The 20,915-nt window shown below is 36.4% G+C and overlaps 1 pseudogene; it reads left to right on the forward strand.

The window, feature by feature from the left end:
• Positions 1-20,915, forward strand: part of LOC101892934 (uncharacterized) — a 162,394-nt pseudogene that overhangs the window by 81,374 nt on the left and 60,105 nt on the right.

The raw sequence follows: 20,915 nt of genomic DNA on the forward strand, positions 1-20,915 counted from the left end.
AAAGCAATGGTAAACTTATTTCTAAATTTTAGAATTCCAGCTCAATCGGCTCACCCAAATCGAAATTGTACCAAATGTAGTACCATTTAGTACTTCTCGTGCACATTAGTACAAATTCCGAAAGCTTCCTCTATATTCCTATCCTACACTGTCCCAGAAATGTTAATTTCAAATTTCACGATTCCAGCTCCATATGTTCCTTTTAATTCAAATTGTACTAAATTTAGTACCATTCAGACCAAGAGTGACACTCATCCAAAATTTAAAGAATGTTGTTGCCTGACATATTTTTTTAAATTTGGGTGTATTCAAAAACCTTTTAATAAGAAGCCATTATGCTCCTCCGAAGGGCGGAACAGAAAAGAAATTTGACCTAATATCGTCAAGCCCAGGCCAGAAAAAACCTAATCTTTTGATGGTTATTTCTTTTTCCACCACCAAAAAAAAAAAAAAAAAAATAATATGGCAACTCCGTCATACCCAGCCTCTGTTGAATTCTATTACACTGCGTGGATCTGATAATAGCCAAAAGGATTTTCTAAGAATTAAAATGATTTCATCCAGAACACAAAAAGAATAGCCTCTCTCATACCACATGGTGTAATCATCTTTAGGCTACATTCCTGCTATTTGTTTGTATGTTTGTTTGTCCGCCTGCTTGTCGCTTGGTGTATCTGCATGAGTGTAGGTGTATTCTGTGGGCAAAGAATGCATAAAGCTTAGAGCAAATATAAACGTTTGGTTTGCTTATGAAGTACATTGCTAAATAATTCTTCCAGCATTTAAATGTGAATAAATCTTATGTGCCTCGTACCATTGCTCGTTACCGTGATGGTGATACTGGTAGCGTAGCCCGACGTCAAGGAAGTGGACGGAAGAAAACAGCAACATCAGCAGAAATGGTTCGAAAAGTAAAGAAGCGACTTGATCGAAACCCGCGTCGCAGTGGCCGAAAAATGGCTCGTGAGCTGAACATATCGCAATATTCCATTCGGCAAACACTGAAAAATGAGCTCGGGGTAAAGCCATTAAAATCCCAAAAAGGGCAAGAACTTACACCGCAACAGAAAGAAAACACACTCAAAGAGCTATTCTCCGACGTGAAAACATTCGTTGTCCAACAGTTTGTAAAGAAACAAAATGATCGTGTTTACTTGCCATAGAGGTCAGCTGAAAATGTGCACCTTCGGATGGCCACCAGAGCTCAGGCGCCGGCCATGGTGATGGTGTGAGCCGCCATAAAAGCCGATGGTCGCTCTCCGCTCGTATTAATTGACCGTGGCATCAAAATAAATACCGAATATTATCGCGAAAATATTCTGGAGGGGCACGCAAACATTTTGGCCGCAGACCTTGGACATTCCAACAAGACTAAGCACCATCGCACTCAGCGCCACCCAAGAATGGTTTCAAAATGAGGTTCCTCGCTTCATTTTCCAGCGCACAATGGTCACCAAAATCTCCAGATACCAATCCGTTGGACTGTGGCGTCTGGGGTATTTTGGAAAGCAATGTTGGCACTAAAAAATACCAAAGTGTCGATTACCTCAAGCAAGTGCTTCGTCGGGAATGGGCCAAAATACCGCAGAGCAACATTCGGGCAGCGTGTGACGGTATAATTGGCCGTTTAAAGGCCATAATTCGTGTCAAAGATGACCAATTCGAACAAATCTAAACTTATTCTAAAATTTGATGCTATTTCCGACATGTTTTGAAATGAATGAAATTTAAAGAAGAAAATTAAAAATTATGGCGTTTGACTTTGTTGCAGTTTTTTATCTCACCCTGTACACACTTCCCAAATGCGTTACTACCCTAAGTTGTAACTTTCTGAAGTTTTTTTCAACATTCTCCATGCAAAACATTTGCTTTTCCTATCCTTTAGTTTCAAAATGAGAAGTACGATCTGTCGTATCTTCATCGCTGCAATACCTGGAACAATTCATTAGCTTGATTGAATGCAATCTAAAAATGCATGCATATTTATTGGTTTTGTGAAAGTAAAACTTCCAGGAAAATGGAATTTTTAAACCTCCATTGTGTTTCCATACATGTGATTTAGTATGATTGTGAATGTGTAGGTGAACCTATTTGAGTAACGACGGCTTATTGCCGTTAGCGAAATTCTTCTGCGTATATCAATATGGTGTAGCAAATTCAATAGGGAAAATTTTGTTCAATTTAATTCGAAAACACAAAAAGATGGAACCACAAAATTACGAAAGTCTATAGTAGCTGAAAAATATGGAACTCACTCTTACTTTATGTGAGGTGTTAAGAATTGAAATAGCTTTCTTTTAAGTCCTTCTTTAAAATTTTATTTCCTCTAGGAATACTTAAATGTCTCTTCTTAAAAACAAAATTCCAAAATGTCATAAAATTTATTTTTATACACCCCATCCGAAAATCGGTGGCATTTTAAATTTTCCATTCTTTTTGTAACAGCTCATATCAGCAATGTCCGCCTGTAATTTGAAATCGAGGTACACATTACTTTACTGTGGACGAAAAGTGCTTAAAATATATATTAGTGTCAGGTGCACGGAATCACTTAGGAAATGGAATTAGAAATAGACACTGATTTTCATCAAACCTCTCACATCCCGTATTAGATTAAGGAGTACATGGAACATAAAGGTCCCGAATTTTTAAAAGAAAGAAAAGAAAAAATAAAGTTAATTCTTATTTTACCAACATTCCAAAATTTCTATTGAAATGTAATGAGATGCAGTAATGGAATATATGGGTTTGCTCCTTCTGGTACCTCATCCACAATGGGTCAAAATTGCGAAAAGTCATTAATCCTATAAAGGGCGGAAAGACTATTTGAGCTAAGCATAACCTTAAAATAAATAATATTTTTATAAAATTTTGTATCTATTTTAATGTGGAAAACATAGACCCACTTCTATTTCTTCCACCCAAGCCTAAGATCAATTTTTCCAATAATCATGAATGTTGAATAATTCTAATTAAAGTCTTTCTATGTCTGTCCTATTTCTGGGCATCTCATTATAATATTCAATATTTGAAAAACAAATAAAAATGCTGTTAAAATCTTAAAAATAACAAATGTAGCCGTCATATTAGGGTCTAAACGACGACGTGGGCCTGCATAGGCAAATTTTGTCATAAGCCATTACATTATTCAAATGCGAAACTTGAAAAAAAAAAGGTGAATAATGTAGCTAAAATCATCAATACAGGGAAGTACTATTATATGGGGGCTATACCAAAATGTGGACCTGCACAGACAATTTTCTGCCTTAGGCTGCAGTATCCATTACGAACTTGAAATACCAAATTTGAAACGATTCCGATGAATAATGCCGCTAAAATCAACAAAGGACCGAATATCGGGAGGTACCGTTATGACCCATTTCAAATACCAAAAGTCCTGCAGACATAATATACATTTGAGTAAAATTTTATCAATCTACCTTATTTCGTTCGGAAGCTAGAGTAATTTCCACAGATGGACAGGCGGACAGAAGGACAGACATCGCTAAATCGACATAGAATTTTATGCTGATCAAGAATATATATACTTTGTCGGGTCTAAATGTATATTTCGAGGTGTTACAAACGGGATGACAAACTTAATATACCCTCCATACTATGGTGGAGGGTATAAAAATATATGTATTTGTATTTATTAGGTGCAATGAATAAGTTAGAAAATGGAATTAGGAATTAGAAATAATCACTGATTTTCATCAAACTTCTCACATGCATTTAGTAATAGATCAAGGCAGTTTGAAATGATCCCAGATTTTCCCAAACAGTTTGATAATTTCTATCGAAATTAGATGAAAATCTACAATGGGAGGAGGGTTTACCCCTCCTTGTTACATGTTACCTCACCCAAAATCGGTCAGATTTTTGAAAATCACTTAGTCCAATAAATGAAAGAAAGGACTTTTCGTACTAGTCTCAACCTCAAATACAATTAAAGTTCTATAATTTTTTTTATCAATTTTTAAAATGTAAACCCCAAACCCGCCAGAGAATTCAAACCCTTTTAAACGAATTGTTGTAATTACGTAACACGATTACCTCCACTTAGAATTTCTCAACTCCCCGATAATTTTGACGGGAACGTGGACACAACCGTACTCCGCGGTTATGATATCTAAGGAACCTATGTTGAAAAATGAATGAAATGGTTTTTTCCGTAAAGAAGCTTAATAACAAATTTTAGACAAGTCGCATTGGAAAATTTGGTCAATATACTCGAAATAGGTAAAATCAGGAGGTACCTTCATAGGAACGAAATGAAAGAGACCGAAACATTTACCTATAATGAAAATTTCTACGAAGGAGTTTCCTACCTCCTTAGAAACCAAAATGCTACATAAGGGCCGACAGATGTATGTCCTCAGCCAGTGTTCGACTATTATACCCTCTGCCATATGGCTAAAGAGGTTATATATAATTTGATAAGGTCAAAACGTGCCTAGTCCAAATAACCATCTTAGACCCTAGGTCTCTTTGAACCAAATCCGTTTCAGAATATTTGGAGTCGATCTAGCGATGTCCGTAAGTCTGTCTGGCTGGCTGGTGTGAACGATAACTCTCAAAGGGAGTATCCGATTTGATCTAAACTAGGTACATCGTAATATTTTTGTCAAACTTAGATCGAGTTCGGAGATGGGCAATATCAGTCCACCCCTTCTGGTACCTCCCCCACAAATGGTCGAAATTTTCAAAAAACATATATTTTCTGCACAGAAAGAGAAACGATAATCCGATTTTGCCCCAACTTTGCAAATTCTAATATTTGCTTTAGTGCTAGGTCAGGTGCGAAAATGGACAACATCGGTCAACTCAATCAAGTACCTCCCCCACAAAGGGTCAAAATTTTGAATAATTACAACTCTTATAAAATGTGATGTCCGAATGTCTTCTAATTTTACACATCCCAATAATTTTATTACCCCAAGGTGTGGTGTTAATATGGAATATGTCGGTACACTCCTTCTGGTACCACCACCACAAGTGGTCGAAATTTTCAAAAAATATATATATATTTTCTGCACAGAAAGAGAAACGATAAACTGATTTTTGCCCCAACTTTGCAAATCCTAATATTTGCGTCAGTGCTACGTCCGGTGCGAAAATGGGCAATACCTACTCACTCTATCAAGTATACCCCCCCCCCCACAGAGGGTCAACATTTTGAATAATTACAATTCTTACAAAATGTGATGTAAAATTCCGATTGTCTTCAAATTTCACACATCCCAATAATTTTATTACCCCAAGGTCCGGTTTTAAGATGTAATATATCGGTCCACTCCTTCTGGTACCTCCTCACCCACAAAATTTCGAAATTTTGAATATCCATGAAACTCATAAAACGCAGAATCTGTTATAAAAACGGTAGAGATCGGACCATTCCTTCTGGTACCTCCACCACAAAGGGTAAAATTTTGAATAACCAAAACGTTTATAAATTCGAAATAAGCATCGGGTTCTCCTTATATTTCAGGTTTTCCATTATCTCTACTAACACAAGATCTGTTGTGAAGATGGGATAAATCGGTCCACTTCTTCTAGTACCTCTTCCACAAAGGCTCACAATTTTGAATATCCATGAAGCTCGTAAAAAGCGAAATTAATTTCCGATTCCATTCAAGACTTAGTACATCTCAATATTTCCATCAACACAAGATCTGTTATAAAGATGGTAGAGACCGGACCATTTTCTTTTGCTACCTGTCCCATATGGGTTTCAAGATTTTGAAAAACAATACGCTCAAAGAAACGAAATAAGCATCAAACTCTCTTCAAATTTCACACATACAAACATTTTTGCTAATACAAGATCTGTTGTGAAAATGATATATATCTGCGAACCCCTTCTGGTACCTCACCAACAAAGGGCCATAATTGTCAATACTGTTAAGATTAAGATATTGCTCATCTCTGTTTTAGGGTAAAGCAATTCTTTCAGAGCTAATATAAAATTTCTCTCTTTTACTTTTTTACCGGAACACAACAAACATCCCAAAAGTAGTCAATACTAGCCCATATTTTGGTATAGCACACATGTTGTGATAACTCTAATTTTAATTTCCAAATTTTCCAAAGTTTAATATAACTCAATTTTTCCCCGTGGTAAAAAAGAATTCAGGACACTCCACAATTAATGTCGTTTTTCGTTCTCACTTGTTTCAATTGATTTTCATTATATTCAATTAATTTGTGTGATGTTTTTGCACACATACGTGTATATTTATTTATCTTCTGTACGAACATAAAGTTCAATTCGTTGTTGACACCATTCAATTCAATTCAGCAAAATAACGAAACGCTGTAACAAATGTCAAATTGTTCTTTTTTCACTTTTTGTTAAAACATGCATTTGTTTGTTTGTTTTGTTACAATAACAAAAGAAAATCGACAGTGTACACAATGGCGGCGACACTGACGGTTAATAGCCAAGGATTTAGTGAATTGAAGTTTTTGGTTTTCGAATTAATTTTTATCGCAGGGGTTTATTGATTTAGTAGAGGTATATTTTAGTTAGAAAACGACAGAAATAACAGGAGATAATTCAATATGTTTATAGTCTGGACAGATTTGAATACCCTACACCATTACATAGTGGGAAGGGTATTGTGTCTTTGTGCATTTGTTTGTAATATGGAGAAGGAAGCGAGATAGACCTATAGTTATTTCTGAGGATCTTCATAGAATCACTTTCTGAGTCGATTTATGAATGTCAATCCGTCTGTCCATGTATTTTTGAGAACAAAATGCAGGTCGCATTTATTATGCGATCGAGATGAAACTTCACAAATGATATTTGTTTGGTCCAAGGACGAAACCTATTGAAATTAGTGAGAATCGGTTCAAATTTGCATACAGCACCCATATATATCTTCAACCGATTTCGGCCAATATCACCAAATGGTCAATATCAGTCCAAATGACCTGCATTTTGCTACACCTAAACAAACGCACGTACATTAAATTTTGAGAAATCGGTTCAGATATAACTATAACTCCAATATTTATGTTTGATTCGACATGGTATTAAAGTTCCTTATATGCATGATATGCACTCTACAACAACGGTAATTAACACTGGGCAGCAGATACTGTTCGAAAATACCTCTGCCAAGATAGGTTTAGACTATTACATAGCTTCGATATACATCTTCATCCGATTTTACGATAACTGCTTCTCTCTATATATGTAATATCAGTCCAAATTGAATAGATTTTTTCATATTCTACAGAATTTTACCATTTGGTGAAACTTGGTCCGGAATACCTATTGCTCCAGTTAATATATTATAGTATAATTCTTATCGATGCTATGTCATGCAGTAAACAGTAGTGTTATTTGGTTCTAAATACCACTTTGTACTTTTTGAGTAATTCTAGTACACAATTCCGAAGCCACTTCCATATGTCCATGCTAAACATGAACATCGAATCTAATGCTAAATTTCATATTCCAAGCACTATATGATAGCCCTATATCAAATTGTACCAAAAATAGTATTATTTTGTACCTTTCGTAAAATTATAGTACACATTTCCAAAATAATCCCCATATCTTAATCTCAGATACCAACAATGATTTTAATATAAAATTTCAGGATTTCATTTCTTTAGTTTAGCCCATTACCAAATTTAATACCAAGTAGGACTTTTCCTAGAAATATAGGACACATTTTCAAATCACCCCAAATCTCAAATACAGATCCAGTCAGTAATTTAAATACCATATTTCAGAACTGTATCTCTATCCCTTCCGCAAATACCAAATATAGTACTATTTAGTACTTTTCGTGTAAATATAGTACACATTTCCAAAACCACCTCCAAATCTCAATTTCAGATACCAACAGAGATCTCAATATCAAATTCGAGGATTCCAGCCATATCTCTTCACCCAATACCGAATGTATTACCATTTAGTAGTTTTCGTACAATTATAATACACACTTCCAAAACCACCTCCATATATCTCTTAATACCAAATTTTTCTTTTACTACATTTAAAATTCGAATTTCTACTAAACTTCTGGTGCATCTATCCTGCACTCCATCAGTGAATCTCATTCCAAATTTCTGAATTCCGGTTCCATCAGTTTATCACAATTCCAATTTGTACGAATTTTACCATTTAGTACATATAAGTACAAATTTCCAAAACTACCTACATATCCCAATCCTTCACTCCGACAGTTGGCTACTTTCTAATTTTCAGGATACCAGCTCTATCGGTACACCCAAATCCAAATTGTACCAAATTCAGTACAATTTATTACACTTCTGTTCGAATTTCCAAAATGCCAAATGCCAATCTTACACTCTGCCAGTAATCTTATTTCCAATTTTCCAGGATGGTAGCTCTATTGGTTCACCCAAAATTTAAATTGTATCAAATTAAGTACAATTTAGTACATATAAGCACGAATTTCCTAAACTACCTACATTCCTCAGTCCCAGAATGCAATAGTAATCTTATTTTAAAATTTCAGAATTTCAAGTCTATCGGTTCACCCAAATCGAAATTTTAACAAATTTATTACCATTTATTGCTTTTCGTGCACATAAGTACAAATTTCGAACATTTTTTCTATATCCCAATCCTACACTCCGCCAGTAATGTTATTTGCAAATTTCACGATTCCAGCTCCACCCGTTCTTCCAAATTCAAATTTTACTAAATTTAGTACAGTTTAGTACTTTTCGTATACATGAGTACACACTTCCAAAACTACTTCCTTATATCGACTCTACTCCTCAACCTTGATTCACATGCTACGAAATGATACCGAATGTAGTACATTTTAGTACTTTCCGTACACCTCTAGTGCGAATCTCCAAAAACCCTTTGGTACATCTATCAGCAACACTGCATCAGTAACCCTCATTCGAAATTTAAGAGCTCTAGCCCTAATGCTTCCTCAAATACAACGGGTACGATATTTAGTACCATTTAATACTTTCTGTACTGTTCTAGTACGAATGCCTTATCCCACCCCTTCCGAGCAAGAGTGATCCTCACCCAAAATTTCAAAATTCGCCTGGGCGTTGATGAATCGCAAAGTCAGTCAGTCAGCCAATTACTTTCACCGTCTGTCTGGGTGGGTGGTGCGCACGATAACTCTCGAAGGTAGTATCCGATGTGGTCCAAACTTGGTACATCGTTATATTTTTATCAAACTCAGATCGAGCTCGAAGATGGACAATATAGGCACACTCTTTCCGGTACCTCCCCCACAAAAGGGAGACATTTTCAAAAGAAAAAATATTTTACTGCACAGAAAGAGAAAGGATAATCCGATTTGACTCCAACTTTGGAAATCATAAAATTTGCATCAATGCTAGGTCAGATGCGAAAATGGACAATATCGGTCCACTCCATCAAGTACTTCCCCCACAAAGGCTCAAAATTTTATATAAGTATAACTCTTACAAAATGTGATTCAAATAACACACATCGCAATAGCTTTTTCAACCAAAGGTCTAGTGTGAAGATGGAATATGTCGGTCCACTCATGTACCTCCTCCACAAAGGGTGAAAATTTTGAATATTCATGAAGCTCATAAAACGCGAAGTTAACATCCGATTCCATTCAGATTTGGTACATCTCAACATTTCCATCAACAAAAGATCTGTTATAAAGATGATAGAGATCGAACCATTCCTTCTGGTACCTCCTCCACAAAGGATCAAAGTTTCGAATAACCAAAACGATTATTATTCCGAAATTATTATCCAAGATCTGCTGTGAAGATGGGATATATCTGTTCACTCTTTCTGGTACCTCCTCCACAAAGGGTCAAAATATTGAATAAAATGCGAAATCTACATCCGATCCCATTCATACTTGGCACATCTCAATATTTCTATCAAAACAAGATCTGTTATAAAGACGGTAGAGATCGGACCATTTCTTCTGGTACCTCCCTCACATAGGGTACAAGATTGTGAAAACAAAACGCTCAAAGAAAGCGTTATAAGCATCCAACTCTCTTCAAATTTCACACACACACAAATATTTTTGCTAACACAAGATCTGTTGTGAAGATGATATATATCTGCAAACTCCTTCTGGTACTTCAGAAAAAAGGTCATAATTTCCAATACTTTTATCTGACATAACTTGCGAAACAAGTCAGCGATTCTTTACAACTTTATATGTCTAAATATTTCTCTCGACCAGAAACATGTGGTGAATATGGGGTTTATATATACTATATACTATATCTGGTACCTCAAGCACATTTTAACATTTTCTGAAAACTGTGAAGGAAGTAAACAATACCTTGCATGTCGCAATATTTATATGATATTTATTTAGGTCCGATGCGAAATAAATAATATTGGCCAATTCCTTCGGAACCTGCTCCATGGAGAGTCAACACTTTGAATAATCATAACAGAAGTCAAAATATATTTAAATAACCAGATATTGGCTGAGGGTCGGCAAAACCAGCTAATACTTTTTTAATGTTTTTTTTTTACCCTCCACCATAGTATGGAGGGTATATTAAGTTTGTCATTACGTTTGTAAGACCTCGAAATACAAATACAAATATATTCTTGATCAGCATAAAATTCTATGTCGATTTAGCGATGTCCGTCCGTCTGTCAGTCTGTCCGTCTGTGGAAATCGCTCTAGCTTCCGAACGAATTGAAGTAGATTTGTAAAATTTTACTCAAGTATATGTTATGTCTGCAGGACTTTTGGTATTGAGCCATGTAATACCACGTTTTGGTATAGTCCCGATATAACGGTACCCCCCAAGATTCGGTATTTTGATGATTTTAGCGACATTATTTACCGGAATTGTTTCACATTTGGTATTTGAAGTTCGTAATGGATACTACAGCCTAAGACAGAAAATGGGCCATGCAGGTTCACGTCTTCGTTTAGCCCCATATAACGATACCTCCCGATATTCTGTATTTTGATCATTTTAGCGACATTATTTACCGGAATTGTTTAAAATTTGGTAGTTGAAATTCGTAATGGATACTACAGCCTAACACAAAAAATGGGCCGTGTAGGTTCTCGTCTTCGTATAGCCCCCATATAACGATACCTCCCTTTTTTCGGTATTTTCATGATTTTTTCTACATTATTACCTTTTTTAAGTTTCGCATTTGAATATTGTAATAGCAGGTCCATGTCGTCGTATAGACCCTAATATTACAGCTACATTCGGCATTTTTAAGATTTTAACAGAATTTTTAACGGATTTTATTGTTTTTGAGAATTGCCAAATTCGTTTCAAATAGTGGAAGGCATTCAAAGTTCGGCCCGGCCGAACTTACATCTTTTTTACTTTTTTTGAAAATTATTTATCATTGCTGGCAAATTTGTTTACAAACTTTCCACCTTTAATGTGGGTCACATCAATAATAATGCTCTTCGACTGTGTATCTCTTCTCTTTGTTCGTCAACCTCTCTTTGAATAAATATTAAATTTTCTCTCAGTGTTCAATTCAGTCATGCATTCATTTAATCAGTAACACAATCACTGACAACAAACACTGTCACTAACACTAATCCATGTTTTATACGGTTATTTACAATACCTCATGTGGAAATATTGGGTGTGTTCTAGTCTTTCATTCATTCAGTTGCCTTCCGCTCTCACCCACATAACTACATTTTTACCGAACTACCCACTAATGCATATTTATTCGCATATTTACAGTTCCTCATGTGGAAATACTGGATGAACGTGGCTCCTCAACACCAGAGAAATATTACAAAGCCGGCAGTACCATTGAACTTCAATGTGTCATATCGAAAATACCACAGCCAACGTCGTACATAACATGGCGGCACAATACACGTCTGCTAAACTATGATAGCAGTCGCGGTGGTATTAGGTGAGTATTTCCTAGCATGTTTTTTTTTCTGGTACCCCTTTTTTTGGAGGGGGGTTCGGAAACCGAAATCGACGTTGCCGCCATCCAATCCAACCAACTCCCAACCTCTATATTTTTGTGACAACATCTTGTGTGGAGTATTTTACATCAGCAATTCGTGCAAATGTCATGACACGGCACCCACATAAACACATTAGCCCCGATGTAGATCCTACTTAGCAAACACCAGCTAACACACACACACAGACACATTGCTGGTGTTGCGAAAAGAGAGCTGTGAATGAGCGCGTGCACAATGCCACAAAATCCAATTACAAAGACTTCCGAACACACACAACCTAAATATACAAAAATTCACACACACACGCTTACAGAATGACTAAAATTTTAATGGATTTTCTTAGCAAGTGGCAATGTGAGGGTATTCCCCGCCGGTACCCTCACTTTTACAGAACCGACGGGCTAAAGAGTCAGTCCCGCACAGAATTGCCAAGAAATTATTAACTCAGCCTCTTTTCTCGCTACCTCTCTAACGCTCACTGGCACTTAAAGGACCAACAAATTTTTACTGGCATCCTGTCAAAATAGCAAATTAAGTTTTAAATTGAAAATAGCTTTATCTCAGCAATAGCTACTCCAGCAGCAGCAGTAGCGGCAACTCAAAACAATATTGGTGACACAATCTCCTGACAAAACACCAAATCGTCTGAACATGCAAGAAAGTGGCAGTTGCAATATTTTCGAATACAATCACACACACATACTGACACATGAATTTTTGTTGACGTGTTTTATGCGTTTATGTTGCAGGGATGACACGGTATGAGGTTTTATACGATAGGTGTACAACCCATTGCAGTGGGATACACAATTATATATACATGAATTGAATCTGAACAAGTAAAACAGCTGTAAGTTCGGCCTAGCCGATCTTTCAATACCCTCCACAATTCGGAACGAATTTGGCAATTTTTAAAATAATAAAATCCGTTAAAAATTCTGTTAAAATCTTAAAAATGCCGAATGTAGGCGTCAACTTTTGTCATAAGCCATTAGAATATTCAAATTCGAAACTTGAAAAAAAAAAATCGGTGAATAACGTACCTAAAATCGGGGGGTACCGTTATATGGTGGCTATACGAAAATGTGGACCTGCACAGACAATTTCCTGTCTTTGGCTGTAGTATCTATTACGAACTTCAAATACCAAATTTGAAACAATTCCGGTGAATAATGTCGCCTAAATCGCCAAAATACCGACAAAAGAGAGATACCATTTTATGGGGGCTATACGAAGACGTGGACCTGCGCAGACAATTTTCCGTCATAGGCTGTGGTATCCATTACGAGCTTCAAATACCAAATTTGAAACGATTCCTGTGAATAATGTCGCTAAAATCATCAAAGTACCGAATATAGGGAGGTACCGTTATATGGGGGCTATACGATAACGTGGACCTGCAAAGACAATTTTCTGTCTTAGGCTGTAGTATTCATTACGAACTTCAAACACCATATTTGAAACGATTCCAGTGAATAATGTCGCTTAAATAACCAAAATACCGAAAAAGGAAGGTACCGTTATATGGTGGCTATACCAAAACTTGGGCCCAAATGACCCATTTTCAATACCAAAAGTCCTGCACACACAATACACATTAGGGTTAAATTTTATTAAACTACTTCATTTCGTTCGGAAGCTAGAGTGATTTCCACACACGGACGGGCATCGCTAAATCGACATAAAATTTTATGCTGATCAAGAATACATATACCTTTTGGGGTCTAAAATGTATATTTCGAGGTGTTACAACCGGAATGACAAACTTAATATACCCTCCATACTATGGTGGAGGGTATAAAATGGACAAAAATCCAAATTTGAAAACTATATATCGGGACTTTGTCCAAATCGGACACAGGCTACTATCTAGTCACAAATCGAGTTTTTTATAAATTTTGAGAGATCGACTAAAACATTTGTGAGTGATTTTAAAATGGGAGCTTTATGGTTGCATTATCCCAATTTGAACCGAATGTTGTCACAATATACACAGAACACCAAAAAATCTGGAATTTGAAAGAGACCATACCACAGCTGTGCAAGTTACACTTTGAAACAATTTGCGGGTCATTGTGTTGAGGGTGGGAAATTTAAAAAGAGTCTTGGGTTCCCATTGCAAACTTTAAAGAATTTGCTGTCGTTACCCAATATGATTATCTCCACTTTGAATTTCTCAATACAGAGAATATTACTTGGAAAGTGGACTTGGAGGTCCCGTTATGTGGGTACTATACCAAAATATGTACCTACAGGGTGAGATGAAAAAACTGCAACCAACTTCAAACTGCTGTCATTTCTAAGCCACTTGTGCAACATCTGTTAAAATTATTCTAGTGACAGCTCAATATATTGTTTACAAGCGTACAAAAGCATTTTGGTGAGAATTTTCCAGAAAGTTCCATTTGTGATGGAATTCAAGCGTGATAGTGTGATTTCTTTATATTTGGCTGGAAAAGTTGCTATCGTTAGAGCACTCCAGCATTTAAATGTGAATAAATCTTTTGTGTCTCGTACCATCGCTCGCTACCGTGATACTGGTAGCGTAGCCCGACGTCAAGGAAGTGGACGGAAGAAAACAGCAACATCAGCAGAAATGGATCGAAAAGTAAAGAAGCGACTTGCTCGAAACCCGCGTCGCAGTGGCCGAGAAATGTCTCGTGAGCTGAACATATCGCAATATTCCAATCGGCAAATGTTGAAAAATGAGCTCGGGGTAAAGACATTGAAATTCCAAAAAGTGCAATAACTTATACCGCAACAGAAAGAGAATAGACTCAAAAGAGCTCAAGAGTTGTTTCGCTTGGCCGAAAGTGGTGAACTGCCGAATTTGGTTTTCTCCTAAATAAACAAAATGATCGTGTTTACTTGCCAAAGAGGTCAGCTGAAAATATACACCTTCGGTTGGACACCAGAACTCAAGCGTCGGCCATGGTGATGGTGTGGGCCGCCATAACAGCCGATGGTCGCTCTCCCCTCGTATTAATCGAGCGTGGCCTCAGAATAAATATTATCGCGAAAATATTCTGTAGGGTATGTAAAACCCTTGGACACGCAAACATTTTGGCCGCAGACCTTGGACATTCCAACAGGACTCAGCACGCGCCACACAAGAATTGTTGCAAAATTAGATTCCTCGCTTCCTCCTCAATCACGATTAAAAATTTTAAAAATTATGGCGTTTGACTTTGTTGCAGTTTTTCCTACCCTGTATAAGAGGTATAGCTATATCTGAAGCGATTTTCATGAAATTTGTAGTACTTGTCCCTAGGCTGAATTCGGTCGAATGTACCGAATATTGCTCGTGTGGCTCACAATAAAATTGAAATCGGACAGAGATATACTTTGGAGATATATCCAAATCTGGACCGATCCTGATAAAATTGGAGAGAAGTATCTCTGGGCTATATATGACATCTGGTATGAGATGGAATAAAACGCCAATTCGGATGAAACATATGTATGGGATCTACCAACATAGCCAGGGGTAGACTTAGTCCACCTTAAACATTTAGATTCGATCGAACAGGCCTTTGTAGTAGTCAAAATGCACAATTTGTTTGGTTTAATAAAATTTATTAATCAAAACTTCAAGTAAACTTCCCAGGTTCTATAGATTATTTCAGTTTTGCCTTCTTCAGAAAGAATTATAGAAAACCGCTTAACTTTTAAACCAAAAAGCCTTCAACATTTTTTATTTTGAAGTTTACCGAGGTTCAAAACTATTTCAACGACTCCATCTGAAAACCAACAGTGACCTCAATATCAAATTTCAGAGCTTCAGATCTATCTATAAACTCTCCATCCTAGACACCAACAGTGATCCAAAATTAGTACCATTAGTACCATTTAGTATATTTTGTACAATTATAGTAAGCCTTTGCAATACCACCACCAAATACAAACAGAGTTTCAATATCAAAATTCCTTCAACCAATATCAAATTTAAGACCATTTAGTACATTTAGTATAAATGTAGTACACATTTCCAAATCTACCTCCATATCTCGGTTCTAGATACCAAGAGTAATCTAAAAATCAAATTTCAAGATTTAAGCTCTATTCATTAACCGAAATTAAGTACTTTTCATACAATTATTGCACACATATCCGAAACCACTTCCATATGTCCCGGTTATACATGAATAGCGACCCTAATACAACAGATTTTTTTGAAACAATTCCGATGAATATTGTCGCTCAAATCATATAAATACCGAAAAAAGGAAAGTACCATTATATTTGGACAATACCAAAACGTTGACCTACAATACCAAAAGTCCTACATACGTAATACACTTTTGAGTAAAATTTTATCAACCTTCGGAACCTGGAATGATTTCCACAGACATCGCTAAATCGACATAGAATTCTATGCTGATCAAGGATATAAATATTTTGTGGGGTCTAAAATGTATATTTCGAGGTGTTACAAACGGAATGACAAACTTAATATACCCTCCATACTATGGTGGAGGGTATAAGAAATACTTTTATGTGAGGAATATTCTGGAACCTGGGCCAAAATATCATATTTAATCTAATCAAAATCAACCGGTCCCGCGATTTGGAGCTTATGTTAAAACGAGGGCCTTTAATGAAAATTTTCAGAAAAGAGATTTTTTATTCGAAGAGACTTCAAGGCATCTAATTATAACTATATCGTTGGAAATTGGTGTCCGATACCTTAAATATATCGAAAAATACCGCTATTTAGGGTCTACACCAAACAGGAGAGATATCCAAAAGTTTTAAAATACTTTTATTCGAGTGGAGTCTTCCTTCGTTGGGGGATAAAAAAGCTTTTAAGGGTTTAAACGGTCTGGATACGTGAGAATATTAGTCGCCTTATAACTTTTGACTCTCTGATAGAATCTACCAAATAATACCTGAATCCATCCTTACAATAACTGGATTTCCCTCTTTTAAATTCACGATGTCAAATATGAATGTCGTGTGACTTTACAACATGCCATCACCAATTATGCTGCGGCATATGTGTCAATCAGGGTTGGGCATATTGCACTAAATTTTTAGTGCACTAAGAATCAAATAATTAGTGGTAGTGCAATTTTTAACTCCACTACCACTAAAGGGTTAGTGGTAGTGAAAAATAAATTGCACTACCACTAACCCTTTAGTGATATTTAAAAAAAAATTGCACTACCTCTAAATTTTAGTGGTAGTGAAATTTTAATAGCACTACCACTAAATTTAGTGATTTTTCAAAAAAAAATTTGCACTACCACTAAAATTTGGCGAAGCCAAGAAAAGCACTATGTATATAAATATTATACCAGCTATAATGAATTTTATTGAAGTGAGTAGGGAACAACAATCCAGAATATATAGTACATATTCATAAAATTTGATTACTTTTCTAAATAGCACTAATTTAGTGCTATTTTTTATGAAATACCACTAATTTAGTGCAAGTTTTTTCAAATACCACTAAATTTAGTGGTAGTGCTATTGAAATTTCACTACCACTAAAATTTAGTGGTAGTGCAATTCTTTTTTAAATATCACTAAAGCGTTAGTGGTAGTGCAATTTATTTTTCACTACCACTAACCCTTTAGTGGTAGTGGAATTAAAAATTGCACTACCACTAAATGAATAGTGATAGTGAAATTATTAGTGCACTAAAAATACAGTGCATTATGCCCATCTCTGGTGTCAATTGCCACACATGTACACACCTAGTCACACACAGACATACTCATGCCCAACTACCCACTCGCACACACACACTTATGCCGGCACTGGTTTTGCTTCAAAATTTATTAGATTGAAACGAAAACATGTTGAAAATTGCTAATACTACTGCTAAACCCAATTCGAGTACGTTTCATGCTCTAATCGTGTTATTGAGTAAGAGAGTGAGTGAGCGAGTGTTGTCCTCTGTACGTATGTGTGCGTGTGTGTGTGACAAAAACATGCAACGACATACAAGCAGTGGATTCGAAAACGTTTGGCACGGGTTGTTTTTATTTGGGTACGGGAGGTGTGTGGATGGATATGTATGCAAATGATGTTCGTAAAAATTCAATGTTCAAAACAAATTTAGTTTCTACCGTTAAGTGGTTTGCAAAGTGTTAATGGGATTTCTCCTTTTTTTGTTGTTGTTGTTGCTGCTGCCTCTGTGCGCCGGAAAAACAAAACGTGGAGATCGCTCGCATTAAATTAGTATTGGAATATTTATATTGTACGCGCTTAAATCGCTAAGGCAATAAACGGAAGGCGATTAAGAATAGAAATAATAAAACTGTGCAAACGCCAAATAAAAAATTATAAATAAATTCAAATAACAATGCGAATGTGCTCGAGCGTATGTAGTTGTCAATTCACACACATTATCATAATCGCCATTCTATTGTTGATATGGGGGTATGTGGGATATATATTTTAACTTGAATAGTTATTTGAATTTTGATGGGAAATGAGCAGCGTCAAGAATAAATAGAATAAAAAAATAGTTTGGTTTCTATGTTTGGCCTAGTTTAAACTCTCAGTCACTAGAGTTCAGTATTTTATTATATCGACTTGATATTCTGTATATAACAAGCCAGTTAACATTCGGCAAAGATTATTTGGAACCAAAAATAACTAAATAATTTCATGGAAAAATAAAATAACTTTTTATACACTACACCACAAAGTGTTAAGGGTATTATGTCTTTTTACATTTGTTTGTAACATGGAGTGATACAGTCTCATAGTTACCTCTGAGGATCTTCAGAGAATCACTTTCTGAGTCGATTTATGCATGTCAGTGCATCTGTCCATGTATTTTTGTGAACAAAATGCAGGTCGCAATTATCATGCGATTAAGATGAAACTTTCCAAATATTATTTATTTGGCCCGAAGACGAAACCTATTGCATGAGAATCGGTTCAAATTTAGATATAGCTCCCATAAATATCTTTAACCGATTTCGGCTAATTATGCACCAAATGGCCAATATCAGACCAAATGGACTGAATTTTGGCACTTCTGACGGAATTCAGCTTAAAAACAAATTCTTCAAATTTTGTTAAAAATAGTTTCAGATAAACATACAGCTCGAAAATACATCTGCCAAATTCCATCGACATCGGTTCAGATTTTTATTTAGCTTCGACATGTGTCTTCATACAATTTAACGGTTATTGCTCACCATCACGTATCAGCCGAAATTGAATAGATTTTCCCATATTCCACTGAATTTATCCATTTGGTAAAACTCCACCCGGTATATCTATTGTTCCAAGAAATATTTTTAATTGTACAACTTTATTCTGTTTCCGACTTTTTTTGCTTTAATTCAACAAAATTAAAAAAATGTAAAAATTATGGCGTTTGATTTTTTTTTTGATCTCACCCTGTATAGTGCATGAAATATAAAAACTGCAACAAAGTCAAACGCCATATTTTCTTTTTTTTAAATTTTATTGAATGAAGCAAAAAATATCGGAAATTGCATCAAATTTTAGAATAATTTTAGATTTGTTCGAATTGGTGGCCTTGGGCACGAAAACGCTACCCGAATACCGTGCCAAAGGCGACCATCACACGCTACCCGAACGCTGTTCTGCGGTATCTTGGACCATTCCCGGCGAAGCACTTGCTTGAGGTGATCGACACTTTGGTATTTTTAGTGACAACCTTGCCTTCCAAAATACTCCAGACACAATAGTCCAACGGATTGGTATCCGGAGAATTTGGTGACCATTGTGTGCTGGAAATGAAGCAAGGAACCTCATTTTGTAACCATTCTTGGGTGGCGCGAGCTGAGTGCGATGGTTCTGAGTCCTGTTGGAATGTCCAAGGTCTGCGGCTAAAATGTTTGCGTGCCCAAGGCTTTAATATACCCTCCAGAATATTTTCGCGGTCGATTAATACGAGCAGAGAGCGACCATCGGCTGTTATGGCGGCCTACACCACCACCATGACCGGCGCATGAGTTCTGGTGGCCAACGATCAAGTAAGGCCACGCAAGTAATGGCAAGTAAATACGATCATTTATTTTGTTTACAAACTGCTGGACAACGAATGCTTTCTCATCGGAGAAAACCATAATCGGCCGTTCACCACTTTCGGCCTTTTTGTTGCGGTGTAAGTTCTTGCACTTTTCGGAATTTCAATGGCTTTACCCTGTGCTCATTTTTCAACATTTACAGAATGAAATATTGCGAGCCATTTTTCGGCCTCTGCAATGGTTTCGATCAATTCGCTTCTGTACTTTTCGAACCAAATTTCTGCTGATGTTGCCGTCCAATTCCTTGACGTCGAGCTACGCTACCAGTATCACGGTTACGAGCGATGGTACGAGACACAAAAGATTTATTCACATTTAAATGCTGGAGTGCTCTAACGACATCCACTTGTGGTTTTCCAAATAAAAATATAAAGAAATCACACTATCACGCTTGAATTCCATCACGAATCACTTTTTTTCTGAAAAATTCTCACCAAAACTGCTTTGTACGCTTGTAAACAATGTTATGAGCTGTCACTGAAATAATTTTAATTTTGCTTAGAAGTGACAACAGTCTGAAGTTGGTTGCAGTTTTTTCATCTCATCCTGTATTTGCATGAGTGCTAAGTCAGGAGCGAAAATGGACAATATTGGTCCACTCCATCACGTACCTCCCCCACAAAGGGTCAACATTTGGAACAATTGCCATGGAAATTCAAAAAGTGCAAGAACTTACACCGCAATAGAAATAAAATAGATTGAAATCAAAATGATCGTGTTTACTTGCCGAAGAGGTCAGCTGAAAATGTGCATCTTCGGTTGCCCACCAGAATTCAAGCGCCGGCCATGTTGATGGTGTGGGCCGCCATAACAGCCGATGGTCGCTCTCCGCTCGTATTAATCGACAGTGGCATCGGAATAAATGCCGAATATTATCGCGAAAATATTCTGTAGCGTATATTAAAGCATTGGGCACGCAAACATTTTGGCCGCAGACCCTGGACATTCCAACAGGACTCAGCA

Source organism: Musca domestica, unplaced genomic scaffold (assembly GCF_030504385.1).
Source record: "Musca domestica strain aabys unplaced genomic scaffold, Musca_domestica.polishedcontigs.V.1.1 78, whole genome shotgun sequence".
Lineage (NCBI taxonomy): Eukaryota > Metazoa > Arthropoda > Insecta > Diptera > Muscidae > Musca > Musca domestica.